This window comes from Melanotaenia boesemani, chromosome 7 (assembly GCF_017639745.1).
Source record: "Melanotaenia boesemani isolate fMelBoe1 chromosome 7, fMelBoe1.pri, whole genome shotgun sequence".
Lineage (NCBI taxonomy): Eukaryota > Metazoa > Chordata > Actinopteri > Atheriniformes > Melanotaeniidae > Melanotaenia > Melanotaenia boesemani.
Window position 1 is genome coordinate 5117740 of NC_055688.1, and position 17050 is coordinate 5134789.

At 41.8% G+C, this 17050-nt stretch overlaps 1 long non-coding RNA gene across 2 annotated transcripts; it reads right to left on the reverse strand.

Moving 5' to 3' along the window:
• Nucleotides 1–12113: 12113 nt before the first annotated feature.
• LOC121643609 lies at nucleotides 12114–12765 on the reverse strand. 2 transcript variants are annotated; one of them, XR_006011137.1, is made up of 4 exons: nucleotides 12724–12765; nucleotides 12551–12630; nucleotides 12365–12451; nucleotides 12114–12161 (listed from the first exon to the last, which is right to left on the reverse strand). It is a non-coding gene; the product is annotated as an uncharacterized LOC121643609 (long non-coding RNA). The 2 variants fall into 2 exon arrangements; XR_006011138.1 differs by having other exon boundaries at nucleotides 12136–12161; nucleotides 12397–12451.
• Nucleotides 12766–17050: the final 4285 nt, after the last annotated feature.

The following is a 17050-nucleotide window of genomic DNA, read 5'->3' on the forward strand; positions in this document are numbered from 1 at the left end:
AGCAACTTTCATTTTATAAAGACACAGGATATCTTATTCCCATTTTTATATATCATTTTATAAAAGTTATAGGATCTGTAATTAAAAGTAAGTCTCAAATTGAAAAACTACCATATGACATGCTATGAAGCACGTCGCATGAGAGGGTCACACGGGGTGGCACTTGTTCAAGAAGTTTTGCAATTTTTTATTAGCAGTAATTGCCAAATTATAGCTGTTCCACTTTCTGGGACAATTAAGCTTAGAAAAACAAAACAAACAAACAAAAAAAAAGGTTATCTATTAATGTTCATTTAGCGTCAAGATGTCGTTCCAAATCCAATCCAAAGTTGTGTGTAAATATTTTTTATTTTTATTCCTTATGTTCTAATTAATTTTTTGTTGCATATCTATTCAATAAAAAAAAAAAAAAGAAAAAAAAAAAAAAAGAAAAGGTTTTTTCGCCTCCTTGTGCCATGTTAAGTTTCTGCCCACTTCTTACCGGGCTTCTCAATCTGTCAGTGTTTTAAAAGGTAGTCCTAAAGCTTATTATGATCGTGGGTTTTTGAGAGGAAGAAATTCTGCTAGCGATTGTGCAACATTAGATTTAGAAAACGAATTAGGGAAAGGATCACATCAGCTTTATAGCTTACACTGGATCACATTTAGCTTTAGAGATTTTGGGAAACAGAGCGGGCGGGCCTTCAACATCACGCTTTATTTCCCTTTATTTGTAAAGCTGTTTTTTAAATAGTCTTGCAGAAAGCATATTTTTTTTTTTTTTTTTTTTTTAACCTGTCTTGTCCAGCATCGTTGCAAACAGAATGATTGTCTGGCTGCCGTCTGGTGCTGGGCAATTTTACTCTATCAAGCAGGGATTTATACTACATGTATAAAGTCCCTCTTGATGACATGAAAAACTTTATTAAATCAGACTCTTAATGCTGGACTCGACCGGAGGGGACAGAGAGAGAGAGAGAGAGAAAAGAAAGTAGAGAGAAGAGGGAGGGGAGAGAGAGGGACAGAAAGGGTGTGGGGAGTGCGGGTGGGGACTTGAAACATCATACAGAAGACCATGTAATCCATACTACTTACAACATATATAGCTAAGATCATCCTAGCCAGTAGGTCATTACACAACTAGTTGATAATAGTAACAATAATAATAATAAGAGTAAGAGTAATAATAATAATAAGAACAGAAATAATAAAAAAAAGAAAAAAAAAATATGATAATAGATATAAGTGAAACTGCTGTATTCAAGAACACGCGCAGAGAAACCTGTGTGGATGTGTTGGAGAACTCGGCCACACGGCGACGCAAAGACTGTGTGGAGACGTTCAGGAAGGAGTGACCATGCAGAGTGATCATGCAGATGCCACCTCACTTGAACAGAGGCCAGAGTCAGGCCAGCGGTCCCGAGACCCAGGCCACCAGCGCCCCCGCAGGCAACAGATCCCGACCGGTCCACAGAGACGACCACTCGCCCGCCCAGGAAGGCAGCAGCAGGAGACCCCAGCAGGAGCCGCCCCGCGGACACAGGGCACCGGCCCCGGCGGGCCGAGGCCAGCAGTCCCCGACCCCCCCGGGCACCGGCCGCCCGGGACAGACGGGGCAGAGGGCCCGGGCCCAGGAGCGCAGAGACACCCCCCCCCCCCCCCCCCCCCCCCCCCCCCCGCCCCCCCACAGGCCGAGCGCCAGCACGCCACCCGGGGGGACCCGGCCCGCCCAGACGACCACCACCAGAGGCCAGCCCCACACCCCAGCGCCCAGCCGCACACCCCGAGAACCAGTCCTGCCCCCCCCCAGACCAACACACACACACACAAACACACACACTCTCCTTCCACTCCTCCATTCATCCTCCCACGCATACACCATTCAACCCTCACATACTCTGTACTCCCACACACACACACCATCCTTCCTCCCACACACTCACCATCCTTCCACCATACACTCTCCCACACCTACCCCATCCTCCCACACACACATCATCCCTCCACCACTCATCCTCCCACACATACACCATCCTCCCTCTCATACACCATTCATCCACCTTCACACCTCCCACACACACACACACACACACACCATCCTTCCACTACCCATCCTCCCACACATACATCATTCTCCTACACATACACCGTCCTCCCTCTCCTACACCAAACATCCACCTTCACGTACCCCATCCTCCCACACACACACACCACCCCTCCATCACCCACTCTCCCAAACATACACCACTCCCCCACACAGAAAGCATATTTTAAAGTTAATCATAAACTTCATCCAGCAACATCAGACAAAATGTCACAAACCAGCTCGGCTGTCTAAGGTCCCACCTTAGACAGCCGAGCTGGTTTCTAATCACCATCAGCACAGAATTTTAATGTTGTTAAACTTGGTTAATTACATTTTTTTTTCCTCTCAAGTGCAAGCTCTCCAAAGCTGGAGAGGTAGTGTGCCAGAAGAGGAGCGGAGTAAAGCCTAACATTATTAAGAAAATACTTACAAATAAATAAATGAATGAATAAATTAATGAATAAATAAATAAATAAATGACAATCATAAAGCATTAAGCAAAGGTACGCTATTCAGAGGGGTATGCAAATTTTTTTTTTAGGTTATGCTAACTGATAGAACAGCGGCATGGCGCTGCATGGAAAAATACTTGCTCTTACTGAGGGAAAGCAGACCTTGAAGAAAAAGAGAAAACTAATAAAGTGGCTCCAGAAAAAGAAATTACTCAAAGCAAAAATTAAATGCAAACCATGCAAAAAGTAAATGAAAATGAAAAAACATACCATTATCGATGGATATATATGGTAAGCTGGGTAGCCATTTTATGTTCGAAGTTCAAGATACTGTGTGTTGTAGACCTGTTGTGACCTACAGAACAACAGAAATTCTTTTTGAGTAACAGTTAATGGTGTACTAACTAATAACTACTGTTTGCAGGCAATGTCATAATAAAACACACAGAGCAAAGTGTGTGAGGAGATCAGTGAGGTCCGGGTCATTTTTTGCAAGGTCCAAGGCAACCGTATTCAGTTAGATAAAGTATATTTACAGGTAAAGATCTGTACAATTATTTATATATATATATGTACAAATTAATATAGTAAACCGTTTTGTACCTGAAGATCTAAAGCCATACTGTGCTTTAATTACTAAATCTCCTTCCATACTTTCAGCAATATTACAAAGCTGAGTTTTAATGCAAATTCAAGAATAATGTTAATAATAGCATGAATGTGTTACTGGCTTTGTAGAAAAATGGATGTTTGTAATGGAATGCTAGGCATAACAGGCATGAGAAGTGACCCATTCTGAGGCTCATCAGAAAACGATCCTGTACCTGATCCCAGTCATAAGGTGTTATGTTCGCCAAGGGACCACTATCATTTCTGATCAATGGAGGGTTTACATGACAGCATTGGCTAATAGTGCATATGTTCACTATTCAGTAAACCACAGCCGGTCATTTGTCAATGCATAAACAGGTGCCTATACACAGAACATTGATTGTGTGTGGTCCACCTACAAATCCCAAGTCTGGAGACTGCGTAGCAACAGAACGGAGAAGACGTTGAGGAAACAGCTTGCCTCAATAGAGTGGACACATTGGCTGGCCAAATCTCACAGAAATAGTGCACTTGGACGTATGCTTCACGACATACGCAAACAATACAAAGTGTAAAATATATAGAAACGACAGTTTCCATATCCTTGCATGTGTGTCTAACTTTAAAGTACAGATTGTTAAATAAATACTGTCTCTTGTTCTGCAGTTGTTATAAATTTTAAATGGTTTGCACATGTTAGGTAGCTATATGCATAAAGTCATAATACGTATTATGAAAAAAATGGTATTTAACATAGGAATAATACCTTTGGTTAGAAAGAGATCCAATAGTTATTTTCAATATAGAAAAAATGCCACAAAAGTAGTAGGTACTGGTCAGGTACTGATTGGTTAATGATGCGTTCCTCAGTAAGTACTTGGTATGATGTTTGACTTTACATGAAGTTAAACAATATAATAGATAATGACCAGTCAATGATTAAGTAATGGCTTGATACTTATTAAGCGATGAGCAAGTAAAGTTAAGATGACACAGCAGTACAAGAATATTAAAATGGTACTGCTTTTCATCCTTACAAAGGCTTCCAAAAGAGAAATCGTTAACCACTAAGAAACAGGTTTTTGACTAAATGAGCTGTTCACTCACTGGGTCAAAGTTAATCCAGTACTCACTTGAAGAATTTGTCATTTGTTCCCCTGATAAATAACCAGTACTTCCCTAATAAGCCTGGTCTTTGTGGGCACCAATAAGTACTGGTTAACTACTTATTACTTCCTGATTCGCCCCTAAGGCGTTCCCTAGTAACGAAGCAAATTTTGCGTCCAATATTGTAAAGTGTTACCAAATGTTTGAGTCTCTTTTTAGCTCCCGGACATCACACAATGAGGAAGTGACAGCTGCAGTTATCTAGGCTATTGAAGATGTGGAACCAAATTGGAGCTTCCACCAAGTTCGAAGTATGTATTATGCATGAGTGTGAAGTTGGGTTTAACATAGTGGTGTTGAAGTTGTTGGCTTTTATATTTCACCCCCAGTGGATAATTAAAATGACTGTCTGATGTCATGTTCTACTACGGAAATAAGCATGTTTAAAAAATAAAAAGTCAGCCTCGTTTTTATTTCCATTCACCAGGAGCATGTAACCGGGCCTTCGAAAATTTGGATAGACCATATTTTGACAATTAGGTTATGCCTTTTTGCCTGTTTTTTTATTTTTTATTTTTCTTATGCATGTATGTATTTGTGTTTACGCATGAGCGTGTGTGTGTGTGTGTGTGTAAACTAGAACACCCTATGATTTGTTCTTCACTGTTTATCTTTGTAAAATTAATAATGTATAGGAATCCTCACTAATGCCTTGTATTCCAGTTCATTAATTACTTTTTGTTATATGGTTTTATAGATGGTATATAGCAAAAACATGAATGGCTAGATTATAGGAATTGAAAGAAGGGAACCGAACTGAGTGCAACACACTGTGCTGGCTTCACAAACACGACCCACCTCCTGGGAAAAGTTGCTATATGGCAGAAGAAGATTTTGAAATAAACTCTTAGAGGAGACTTGGTTGCTCTGTTGCATTTTGTGTTCTTATTTGCTGGTGAATTCTATTGGTGTAATTTATTTTTATTTTTTGCTGTGAATGATTATGGTGTATTTACTTTTAAATTATTTGCTGTGAATACGTACGTGTTTATTTTTTAATTAATGTTGGCTGTGAATGCATGTGTTTTTTATTAAAATGTTTATGAGTGGTAATTTCTCGCTTTCATCCATCCATCCATCTTCTGCCGCTTCTCCGGAGTCGGGTCACGGGGGCAGCTGCCTAAGTAGGGAAACCCAGACTGCCCTCTCCCTGGCCTCATTCACCAGCTCATCCAGGGGGATCTGGAGGCGGCCAGGCCAGCCGAGAGATGTAGACCAGCATGTCCTGGGTCTTCCACGGGGCCTCTTTCCGATGGGACATGCCCGGAACACCTCACCAGGGAGGCGTCCAGGAAGCATTCTAACCAGATGCCCGAGCCACCTCATCTGGCTCCTCTGGATGTGGAGGAGCAGCGGCTCTGTTCTGATCCCCTCCCAGATCACCGAGCTTCTCATCCTATCTCTAAGGGAGAGCCTGGCCACCCTGCGGAGAAAACTTATTTTGGCTTTGTAATCTTGTTCTTTCGGTCAATACCCACATCTTGTAATCATAGTTGAGGGGAGGAACGTAGATCGACCGATAAGAGAGCTTTGCCTTTTGGCTTAGCTCCTTCTTCACCACGACAGACCGATGCAGAGTCAGCATCACTGCAGACGCCGCACTGATCCTCCTGTCGATCTCCTGCTCCTTCCTTCCCTCACTCGTGAACAGTACCGCAAGATACTTGAACTCCTCCACTTGGGGCAGGACCTCATTGCCGACCTGGAGAAGGTATTCCACCCTTTTCAGGCTGAGGACCATGGTCTCGGATTTGGAGATGCTGATTCTCATCCCAGCCGCTTCACACTCGGCTGTGAATTGCTCCAGTGAGAGCTGAAGATCACGGCCCGATGAAGCCAACAGAACCATATCATCCGCAAAGAGCAGAGACCCAATCCTGAGGCCACCAAACCGGATCCCCTCAATGCCTCAGCTGCGCCTAGAAATTCTGTCCATAAAACTTATGAACAGAATTGGTGGCAAAGGGCAGCCTTGGGGGAGTCCAGCCCTAACCGAACACGACTCTGATTTACTGCCGGTAATGCAGACTAAGCTCTGACACCGGTCGTGCAGGGACCAGACAGCTTGTACATGGGGGTCCAGCACTCCATACTCCCAGCGTACCCCCCACAGGAGTCCCCGGGGGACATGGTCCAACGTCTTCTCCAAGTCCACAAAGCACATGTAGGCTGGTTCAGCGAACTCCCATGCCCCCTCCAAGACCCTGAAGAGAGTATAGAGCTGGTCCACAGTTCCACAACGAAAACCACACTGCTTCTCCTCAATCTGAGGTTCGACTATCCGACGGACCCTCCTCTCCAGCACCCCTGAATAGACCTTACCAGGGAGGCTGAGGAGTGTGAGCCATCTGTAGTTGGAGCACACCCTCTGGTCCCCCTTTTTGAAGAGGAAGACCACCACCCCCGTCTGTCCTCGATGTCCATGCAATGCTGTAGAGGTGTGTCAGCCAAGACAGCCCTACAGCATCCAGAGCCTTAAGGAACTCTGGTCGAAACTCATCCACCCCTAGGGTCCTGCCACCGAGGAGCTTTTTGACCACGTCAGCGACCTCAGCCCCAGAAATGGGAGAGCCAACACCAGCTACCCCAGACTCTGCTTCCTCATCAGAAGACATGTTGGTGGGATTGAGAAGGTCTTCGAAGTATTCCTTCCACTGCCTCACAACGTCCCGAGTTGAGGTTAGCAGCCCCCCATCCTCACTGTACACAGTGTTGGTGGAGCACTGCTTTTCCCTCCTGAGCCACCGGATGGTGAACCGTCTGGAAGTCATTCTCCATGGCCTCTCCAAACTCCTCCCATGCCCGAGTTTTTGCCTTAGTGACCGCCGAAGCTGCATTCCACTAAGCCTGCCGATACCCATCAGCTGCCTCTGGAGTCCCACAGGCAAAAAGGGCCGATAGGACTCCTTCTTCAGCTTGACGGCATCCTTCACTGCTGGTGTCCACCAATGAGCACAGATGACCTTGCGGCCACAGCTGCTGCTGGCCGCCTCAACAATGGAGGCAAGGAACACAGCGCACTCGGACTCAGTGTGTAATTTTTCGCATAATGTTTTTAAATACTTAAAAAAAAAATTGGAACACTGTCTTTATTAGCATTTAACATATTTCATACACGCATATTAATGGCAGTCCAGAATGTGTACACGTATACACATGTACATGAATATACACAGGCGTTTCATTGTTTCAAGTCTGCAAGAGATTTTCATAAATTCTGTAAACAGAACAAATAAGGAAAAAAACCCAAAAAACAAGCAAGCAAAAAAAAAATAAAAAAAAAAAACAACCAAAGAAACCCAAGCCAAATACTCTCAGACACACTCAGCTGTGTTCACATCTTGATTGGCCTTAGTAGGGAGGAGAGAGAAAAAGGTTTTTGATTCATTCGTTCTCAAATTTCCTCAACCTCAAGTTCCATTTTTTTGTTTTCACAAACAGAATGAACAGTCCCCACATTTTCTCAAAGAAGTCTTGCCTCCCTTTCTGCATAGCTGTAATTTGTTCCAGAGGAAAAGCTGCTAGCTTCTGTCTGACCCAGAATGTAGCACTTGGTGTAGTTGTCTTTTTCTAAAAAGGTGCCACAGATTTTATTTTATTTTTTATTTTTTTGCAAGCAAAAGGCACATGTTATTTATAATTTGGTCGCTTTGGGTGTACTTATGTCCTTGTGGGTAGGAACCCAAGATGAAAAAAATCGGGGTCCATTACAGCATCTTTTAAAACAATCTTTTCAATTGTTTTCTTAGTTTCCTCCCAAAAAGCCTTAACCTTACTGTATTGTTACATGCAACGGAATAATATCCCCTTTTTGTCATACACTTTGTGCAACAATCTGGTTGCATGGTCTGATCAAATTTGTCAGTTTGTCTGAATGTAAGTATATTGAGAGATGCAAACTTATGCCCTCGGATTCCATTTCCTTCCATTGTGGGATGTCTCCTGTCATAAAATAAAACTTAATGGTCCTTAACTGCACAGCCCAGTAATACCAGGTTATGTTCGGACTTTTCAAACATCCCTCATTTTAAGGTAAGTATTGTCTAATTCTGGGACGATTATTTTTCCAGATAAAATTTATGAATAGTATGTTAATTTTGTTAAAGAAGTCATTAGGTGGGGGCAGTGGGATATTGTGAAACAGATAGTGTTTTAGGTCAAATGTTCATTTTTAAAATATTTATTCTACCAACCATAGATAATGGTAGGGACATTCCATCTATTAATTGACTGTGTTATTTCTTCCATTAAAGTGTCCTAGTTCATTTTAACAATCAAATCCAATCTTGGTCCAATTTGTATGCCCAACTATAGTAAGTGGTGTACTAGTGTAAATATGGAAGCTTTGAGAAGTAAATTTCCATATTCTTCTTCATTAAGTAACAGGAGGTATGACTTAATTGTATATCCTGAGATTTTACTAAATAGGTTAATTAAATCTAACAGAGCAGGGATGGTTCTATTAAGGTGCGACATAAACAAAATTACATTGTCTGCGTAAAGGGCAAGCTTATGTTCTATCTGCCTTATTGTTATCCCTGCAATATCTGTATGCATCAGCAAAGGGGTTAGCGGTTACGGGGGCATCCCTGAAGGCAGCCCCTTTTAATTGAATTTGGGTCTGATATGTTCCTATTTGTTAGTATTTGTGCCATGGGATTACAGTACAGTAACTGAACCCATTATATAAACTTATTTTGATAGCCAACTCTTTCCAAAACATTAAACAGATAGGGCCACTCAACCTTGTCAAAGGCCTTTTCAGCATCTAACGATAGGAGGGCCCTATCTGATCTGTCTTTCAAACCTTGAATAATATTAAGGACACTAACATTATGAAATCCTTGCCAGCCGAGGACAAAGCCATTCTGGTCTCTATGTATTACACTGGGTAACGTATCTTGTAGCCTAATAGGCTCTGTGCACAAGTCCCGTGATGTACTTCCGTTTTTTCCAGTGATCGGCAGATCAGTTTCCGGTTTACTTCCTGCTCCTGTCACAACGGCGGTAAACATGAGTCATAGTGAACAAACAAGAGCTGTAACTGAACAAAAGAAAATTAAAGTTACAGAAAACAGTGGGTGGTTCAAACGACCGTTGCTGTGTGCCACTTTGTACTGGATCGAGTCGTTATAATAGTGAACTAAGCTTCCACCGCTTCCCAAAACATAGCGGCCTTCGTGCGCAGTGGCTACAGAAGATCCGGAGGACGGGGTTTTCCATAACTCCGCATATGAAGGTATGCAGCTGACATTTTAAAAAGGACTATATCCGTACTACTGCTAAGGGAAGACGGGTTTTAGCTGCAAGCGCCGTGCCATCGTTGTTTGAATGGAATGGGTACACCAACGGCAAGACGCAGGCCGGTGTTTGGGCCACACTCGTCCGACATCAAGTCCGGAACCAGGCCCCGTGGAGACTGGGGAGGAGATTGTGGAACCTATGGTCCCCATGCCCATCGACCACGACTACGGAGCAAGTCCCACAGTGTGTGCCGACCGGGAGCAATATGAGAAGTTACATGAAGAACTCGAGATGCTGAGACAGCAGGTCCAAACACTACATCTGCAGAGCTCATTTGGACTTCAGCGGTTTGCATCCTCACCAGAGGACATCAGATTTTACACCAGGTAATATATCTACAACCAATCAATCAAGTTAGTATTTGTAAGATAAACATTTGACATTACTGTAAGTGATTGCATCTATTGTTAGTTTTGGTGAATTATTTTCTCTGTCTTCTTAATCTATAATTGAGCTTGTATGATAACTAATTACAACTACAATACTGTATCTATATTTTAGATTCCCCTCATATGAGCATCTGATGGCATTTTGGGAGCTGATCAGTGCTGCTACAGTGAAGATGGTTAGGGTCACCAGCACCAAAGCAAGGAAAACAACAAGCACAACAACTGAAAGCCCTGTAACCAGACCGACTGTAAGTAGCAGGCTCATACACAAATTCAAACATCCATGAAAATATTATTATGAACTAAATTTCATTTTTAACATTTCCCCACAGAAACTGCTGCCAATAGATGAACTTTTCCTCATTCTCTCATATCTGTCCACTGGCTGTACCCAGAGGGAGCTGGGTCATAGATTCAACATTCATCGAGCAACAGTCAGCCGAATTATTGTGACCTGGGCCAACTTTCTCTACAGCCTACTGGGCTCGGTATGTACATGGATGTCTCCTGCAGCTGTGAAAGCCAGTCTTCCATGGGACTGTAATGGCAGCTACAGTGATACACATGTGGTCCTTGACTGCACAGAGTTACGCTGTCAGACTCCTTCATCTCTGCTCCTCCAGAGTGAGGTCTTTTCCCACTACAAGTCCCACTGCACCTTCCAGGCCATGGTGGGAATGTCCCCCCACGGAGCCCTGACATTTGTGTCAGCACTCTTTGAGGGATCCATGAGTAACAAGGAGGTGTTTCGGCAGTCAGGGATTACATCACTCTTAACACTTGACATGGCCATCATGGTTGACAAGGGTTTCTTGGTGGATGACCTTGTACCTGGGACTGTTCATCGTCCTGCCTTTCTCTCCAAGAGGACACAAATGTCAGAGGTGGATGTTCTGAAGACGCAGTCCATTGCTCGTTTGAGAGTGCACGTTGAGAGGATGTTTAGAAGAGTCAAAGAGAATAAACTCTTTGATACCACTATCCCTCTTTCCATCTCAGGGAGCATAAACCAAATTTTCACAGTTGCATGTCTCCTCACAAATTACCAAAATGGGCCTCTTGTCAAAAAATGGAGGTATGAAGTTTAAAATGATAATGATGATGAGGAGGAGGAAGCATCAGGAGAGTTGTTTTTGAAGTTGCACAGGGTTTGGTTGAAGATTGTGAATAAATACATTGTACCTGCACGGATGTCTGCTGAGTCTCTTTCTCATTCAGTGGACCCACCTCACAGATGATAATCTGTCAACCAAGTACTGGCATAGCAGCCCCACACCGGTTTATAGGTATGTTTGTTGTTTTGTTAAAATCAAGTCACTACATTCAGTGTTGCATCATAAATTTATACAAGTTTATAAAATAAACATTTACATTACATCACATTACATTACATTAACCTGGCTGGTTGGAACAAAAACCTGCAGCCACACAGGCCCTTTGGTGGACCAGTTTGACATGCCTGCATTACATTGTGCATGGTGGCTGGATTTGCACACATTACATGCATTTCTGCATATAGACATGGAAATAAAACCAGTCTACCTTCTCCTTGATGACATCTAACATGTCTCTGTCTCTGTAAATTCTTTGAATTAGTATGTCTTCCTCAGCTGAGACAACAAAGTCACACCAATTCATTCCTGTTATTAGCATCTGCCCCTGTACTTGTGCGTAATAAGCATGTGACTGTTTGAGCTCAAGTTTGCCTGAATTCATTCTGAGATATGGGCAGTCAACATAGCTTTTAACATTTGTACATTTCATTTCAATCAAACCAAATTGACAAGGCTCTGAAGGGTCAAAAATTAACCCATCGGGAGATGCCCCCAGCCATGGGGCATCAGGGTGAATTACAAATCTGCCGGTAGTGGTTAGTGTAGTGGTTGACCCTCTTCATCTGGCAGTACTCCCAGATGGCATCTGCCTCCAATTCAAGACCCCTCTTCATAGCTGCAGTCTGACGGGTTCCCTGCAGTATCCGGTCAGCCAGACTGTCTTCATTACTCTCTCTGACCTGACAGATCTCCCTGAACCGTGAGGCAGTCAGTCTCTTGCTGGTTGCTGGTAGGACAATAGGCTTCCAGCTTGAACTGGGCCAAGGGCAGAGTCAACCAGAGGAACTTCAGAGCTGATACCCATGCTGCTGATCATCGGTGCCTCAGCTGCAGAGAAGTTCTTATAGACTTCTGTCACCTAAGCATGTAAAAAATCATTATTATAATACCATAGACATTACCCATATTTTCAATGAGCAACATGTACGGATGGGGTTCATTGTGCATGGGGCCATCGCCTCTACAAATAATTTTGTAATGGAGAACCCTTCTGTGCACAGCTCCGTATAAAACTGAAATACTGGTGTATGTATATCAATTTAAGTTGAGATCATGTCATACCGTCCCTTGAAGTTTGATCCTGTTAGCCCTACCTGAAGGACAGAGAGATCAGGTAAATCCCCACTGAGGCCTTTGTAGAGTGTGCTCCTGTGTGAAGCATAATAGTTTACATAAGTGCCATACACATATTATCATTCAAACATTCATGCAGAATATTGTAATACATCTACAATATGCAGGTTTTACCTTACACCCTCTCTTGTTCCTCCACACTTTGGTTTCGCAGATAAAACAGCCATCTTATCCACGGGTCCTGGTTTTATACCCTATCAAATAAGGCAGTATATAGTTTAGAAAACATCACCAACATGTGTATAATGAGTGTGCAACAGATAAATATGTACTTTTTTGGCACTTACCAAAGTTCTGGGCTTGTGCCACTGATGTTCTCCCTCAGTACAGCTCAGCATAGGGGGGACCACAGGCGCCTTCAGCTGAGAATAATGTGCTGACTGGAAAAGCAAGGCTACACAGTGGTTACATAAAGCTGCTCCAGCCACACATGTGCAGCTGTGATGCAGCAGCTCCACAGGACTGGAATCTCTTAGTACCACCTGTAAAAGTAAAATGTCACAGTTAGTACTTATTAATCTTGGCTTGTTTAACTGCTTAATCATTCTTTATGACACAGTCTGAGTTTTTTAATCAAGCCTACACCTCAAATAAATGACTGAGTTTAGGTAAAACACAGCTAATAACAAGAGAGAGGCACAATAAGATGCATATAAAACTGATGAGAATCAGTAAGCAATAACCCAGTGGGGATCAGCTAAGGAAACTCGCCTGCAGTAGGTAACGACTGTTTTCATTCTATCTATTAAAAGTTACATTAAACATGAATAACCTTAGCTGAATCCCCAGGAACATTAGGAACTCTGGGTTATAATAACATTATAACATTATAACTTCAACATGAACGCATGCAGTAACCCAGTGGGGACCAGCAAGCTAAACTTACCTGTTATTTAAACCGCTCTTTTCATTGTGAGCACATTAAAGAGTTACATTAAAATGTATGACCTTGCCCAGTCCCCAAGAACATCGGGAACACAGGGTTTCTCAAGCAACCGCTGCTGTCTTATCTATTCTAGCTTCACCATACACTCAAACTGTGAGGCTTCTCAGCTTTCTTCATGGACCTGTAACACAGCGCCCTGACGACAACTTCACCTGTGCCCTGATCTTTGTCTGAGACTGAGAGAGACTCAAAAGTAACACAGTTTTGACAACAATTAAACATACGAAACAAAAGTAAAGCTTTAATTAGCAAGTCGCCAACGTTAGCTGGCCGGCTAACATCACCACATAATATACTTACCCTCGTACTGGTGCACGTAACTGGATATATATATAGACGAAAGCCTTTTTCTTGTTTGCTCTTGGGAGCAGGGGAGTGGGCATCCACGATGCGGTGTACATCATTTATAGATATTTTTGGCAGGTTTTGGAGACATCTTGAGAAGTTCATGGTGATGCGGATGAAGCAGGAAGTAAACCGGAAACTGATCTGCCAATCACTGGGAAAAACGGAAGTACGTCACGGGGCTTGTGCACAGAGTGAATTGCTGAAATTTTGCACAAAATTTTTAGGTCTGTATTTAATAAACTTATTGGCCTCAAATATCTACACCTATTACTAGGCTTTCCTGTTTTTGGAAGTAGTGTTATAAAAGGACCTGTCGTCGATTTGAGCAGACTCCCAGTCTGGAACGTTTCCAGAAACATCTCTAATAATGGTTTAAGTAATTTAGTTTTAGTTTTAGCTGTGCCCATTTCCTCCTGTGTAAGGTCTGCTTCTAACTGATCATCAAATTCTTGCGGAACAGTTGGAATGTTTAATTTATCCATAAATGCATTTGGGTTCGAGGGTCAAATTTAATTTGTGATTCATATAAAGGTTCATAGTATTTTTTAAATTATTTATTTTCATAGGCTCTATTATGTTCCCGTCATCACTAATGACTGTAGTAATGGTTTCCAGCTGTTTAATCTGCCAGGCTAAAATTTTGCTACATTTTTCCCCTTCTTCATAGAATGTTTGATTAAGCCTGATCAAACTAGAGGCTGCCCTACTCGCTGACAATTTGTCATATTCTGCTCTTACCAGCAGTAATCCTTTTCTGCTCCCGGGGTTCTGTTTCTAACCACTCTTGAAGAGTTTGTATTCTAGATGCTAGGTGTTGTCTTTTCTGGAGTTATTCTTTTGATTTTGATGAAGTATAACTAATTACGTGACCTCTTAAATTGTCATAACTCAGGTGATTGGACTCAGTAAAACTCAGAATCCCAGGGATAGGTATAAGGTCTTTTATTGTACACAGTGAATGATATGAATGTGCAATCCGGTCTCTCTTGGTCAGTTGTCTGCGGACACACGAGAACAGGGGTTAGGAAGCAGGTAGTGAGATATTACTGAACGAGTGGAAAGGGTCACGTACCAGCTGATGTGATTCCAGCGTTTGACAGTATGAGGACTCCGGAGACTGGGTAAGAGAAACCAGGAGGGAGACCGCTGGAGTGTGGGGTACCAGTGTACTCATATGAACAATATCTTAAAATTTACAAGATACAGTTCTGAATGCAGATATGGCTGCAGGACACATATAAAGAATACTGACCCCAGATATGACTAATATACTGGCATCAGAAATCACCAGATTTGACTTGTGTAAAATCTTGAAATATCCTGTCAGGATATCTCTAGTGTGGTGATACTCTCTTGATATGGGCCTTGGCTAGTATCCGTTATCCGGGGCAAATCTGAACTACAGATTCTATCAGTATCAATGTGGTCCCACGTCTGGAGTTGGAGATCATCTTGTGAGGCAAGAAGTGGGAAAAACATAATTTGCAGGCAAGGACACACTGTTGATGAAACTTGGAAAGAGTAATGGTTTAGAAGGAAAATAATTGCACTTTAAAATGTATGAAAGGCAACCAGTCATATTAAATCTATTATTTGGAATGAAAACCCATAAAGAATTAGGGTTTGTAAGACATTTTTTAACCCAGTTGACTTTTTACAATAATTGCAAAATCCAAAAAAATCAAGTCCACCTAGATTTTTGCTGGCTGAGAGTACATCTTTTTTAAGTTTGTAAGGTTTGTTTTTCCAAATAAAGTCTAGAAATGGTTTATTTCTTTAATAATTTTGTCATTAATAAATAAAGACAGAGAGGGATAAACAAAATGGGACAGTCCATCTGCTTTAGGAAGACGTATTCTACCAACCATAAGGAGTTGAAGATTATTTTAGATTTAGTTATCTTTCCAAGGAAGTTGAGATTTTGTCTGGTTGAAATGTTTTTTGAGATGTGGATACCTAAATATTTAACTGAATTTTTAACTGGGATGTTTTCCAAATGGGTTTCAATACATTCAAATTTTGGTAAGAGTTCACATTTGGAAATATTCAGTGAAAGGCCAGAAGCAGTGGAAAAAAATTTAACCACTTTAAGCGCCAATTGAGATTTGTCATGTAGAAATAAAGTCGTATCATCCGCCAGTTGAGCTTAATTTTCCTTTCGAAGATAGAAATTCTTTTAAGTCCAGGTTGATTTAAGATATGTAGAGCTAATAATTCTGTAGCAAGCAAAAGTAAAAAGGGAGAGATTGGACAACCCTGTCTAACCCCACGTTTGACCATAAATCTTTGAGATGTATTATAATTATTACAGAGCTAATAATTCCTTTATAAAGCATCTCAATTGTGTTAATAAACGGAGCACCAAAGCCAAATGATTTATGAGTTTGTAGAAGGAGTGATGTGTAAAAAAGTCAAGAAAAAGGATGAGGGCATCAGATTGTAGAGATGGGATTTATGGCTCTTTGAAGGGAGCCGGATCTTGAGGATCCGTTCCTTCCAAAGAGCCATTCAAAAGACTGGCTCGTTCATTTTTGTTTTGTTTTTTTTTTTCTTTTAAAGATTGCAGGGTAACTCATATTTATAAAGGGAATAATCAGTGGTAGTGATTATATGGTAAAATTTAAATTAAAACTGGCACACCCCACTAATATAGACTCTGTTGGTGGGAATTATCTTGAAATATTGGTTATTATATTTAAGTTGGCTTGTGTTTCCATGGTTACCGTAGCCCCATATCCCCATACTTAACAAGACTTTGTGGCACAAATAAAACTGAGCTGGCTACAATTAGCTTCCACGCAAAATTGACTGACTTGAAAGATAGGCTTTTCTGGCAAATATTGCACTTTGCCTTACCTTGGCTTTCAACAGAAAAGTGCATCCAAATGCTGCTCCGTTTGCGCATCTTATTGGAGAGTTTTTTTTGTTTTGTTTTGTTTTTTTGTTTTCTTTTTTCCCCCCGAGTTCGGCAATGCTCATTAATTAATCCCCTTTTGTACCGTAGTGTTTACTTCGTTGTTCCCGCATTACCTTTAGCTCCACCCTAGAGCTGCTCTGCGATGCATTCAGGTGAATTGAGCATGTCGGAAATCAGACTTCCATGTCACATTGCGTGGGCAATTTGTATATAAAAATGAACGGATCTCAAACGAACGGCTCACTACTGTGACTCGATTCTCATCGGTCATTTACCAGAGCCGTTCAAAAGAATCGATTCGTTCATGAACGTCACATCTCTATCAGATTGCACAAAATCTGAATAATCCAGAAGGTCAAGTATTAATTGAATATTGTTAGTTATATGTCGGTTCTTAAGAAAG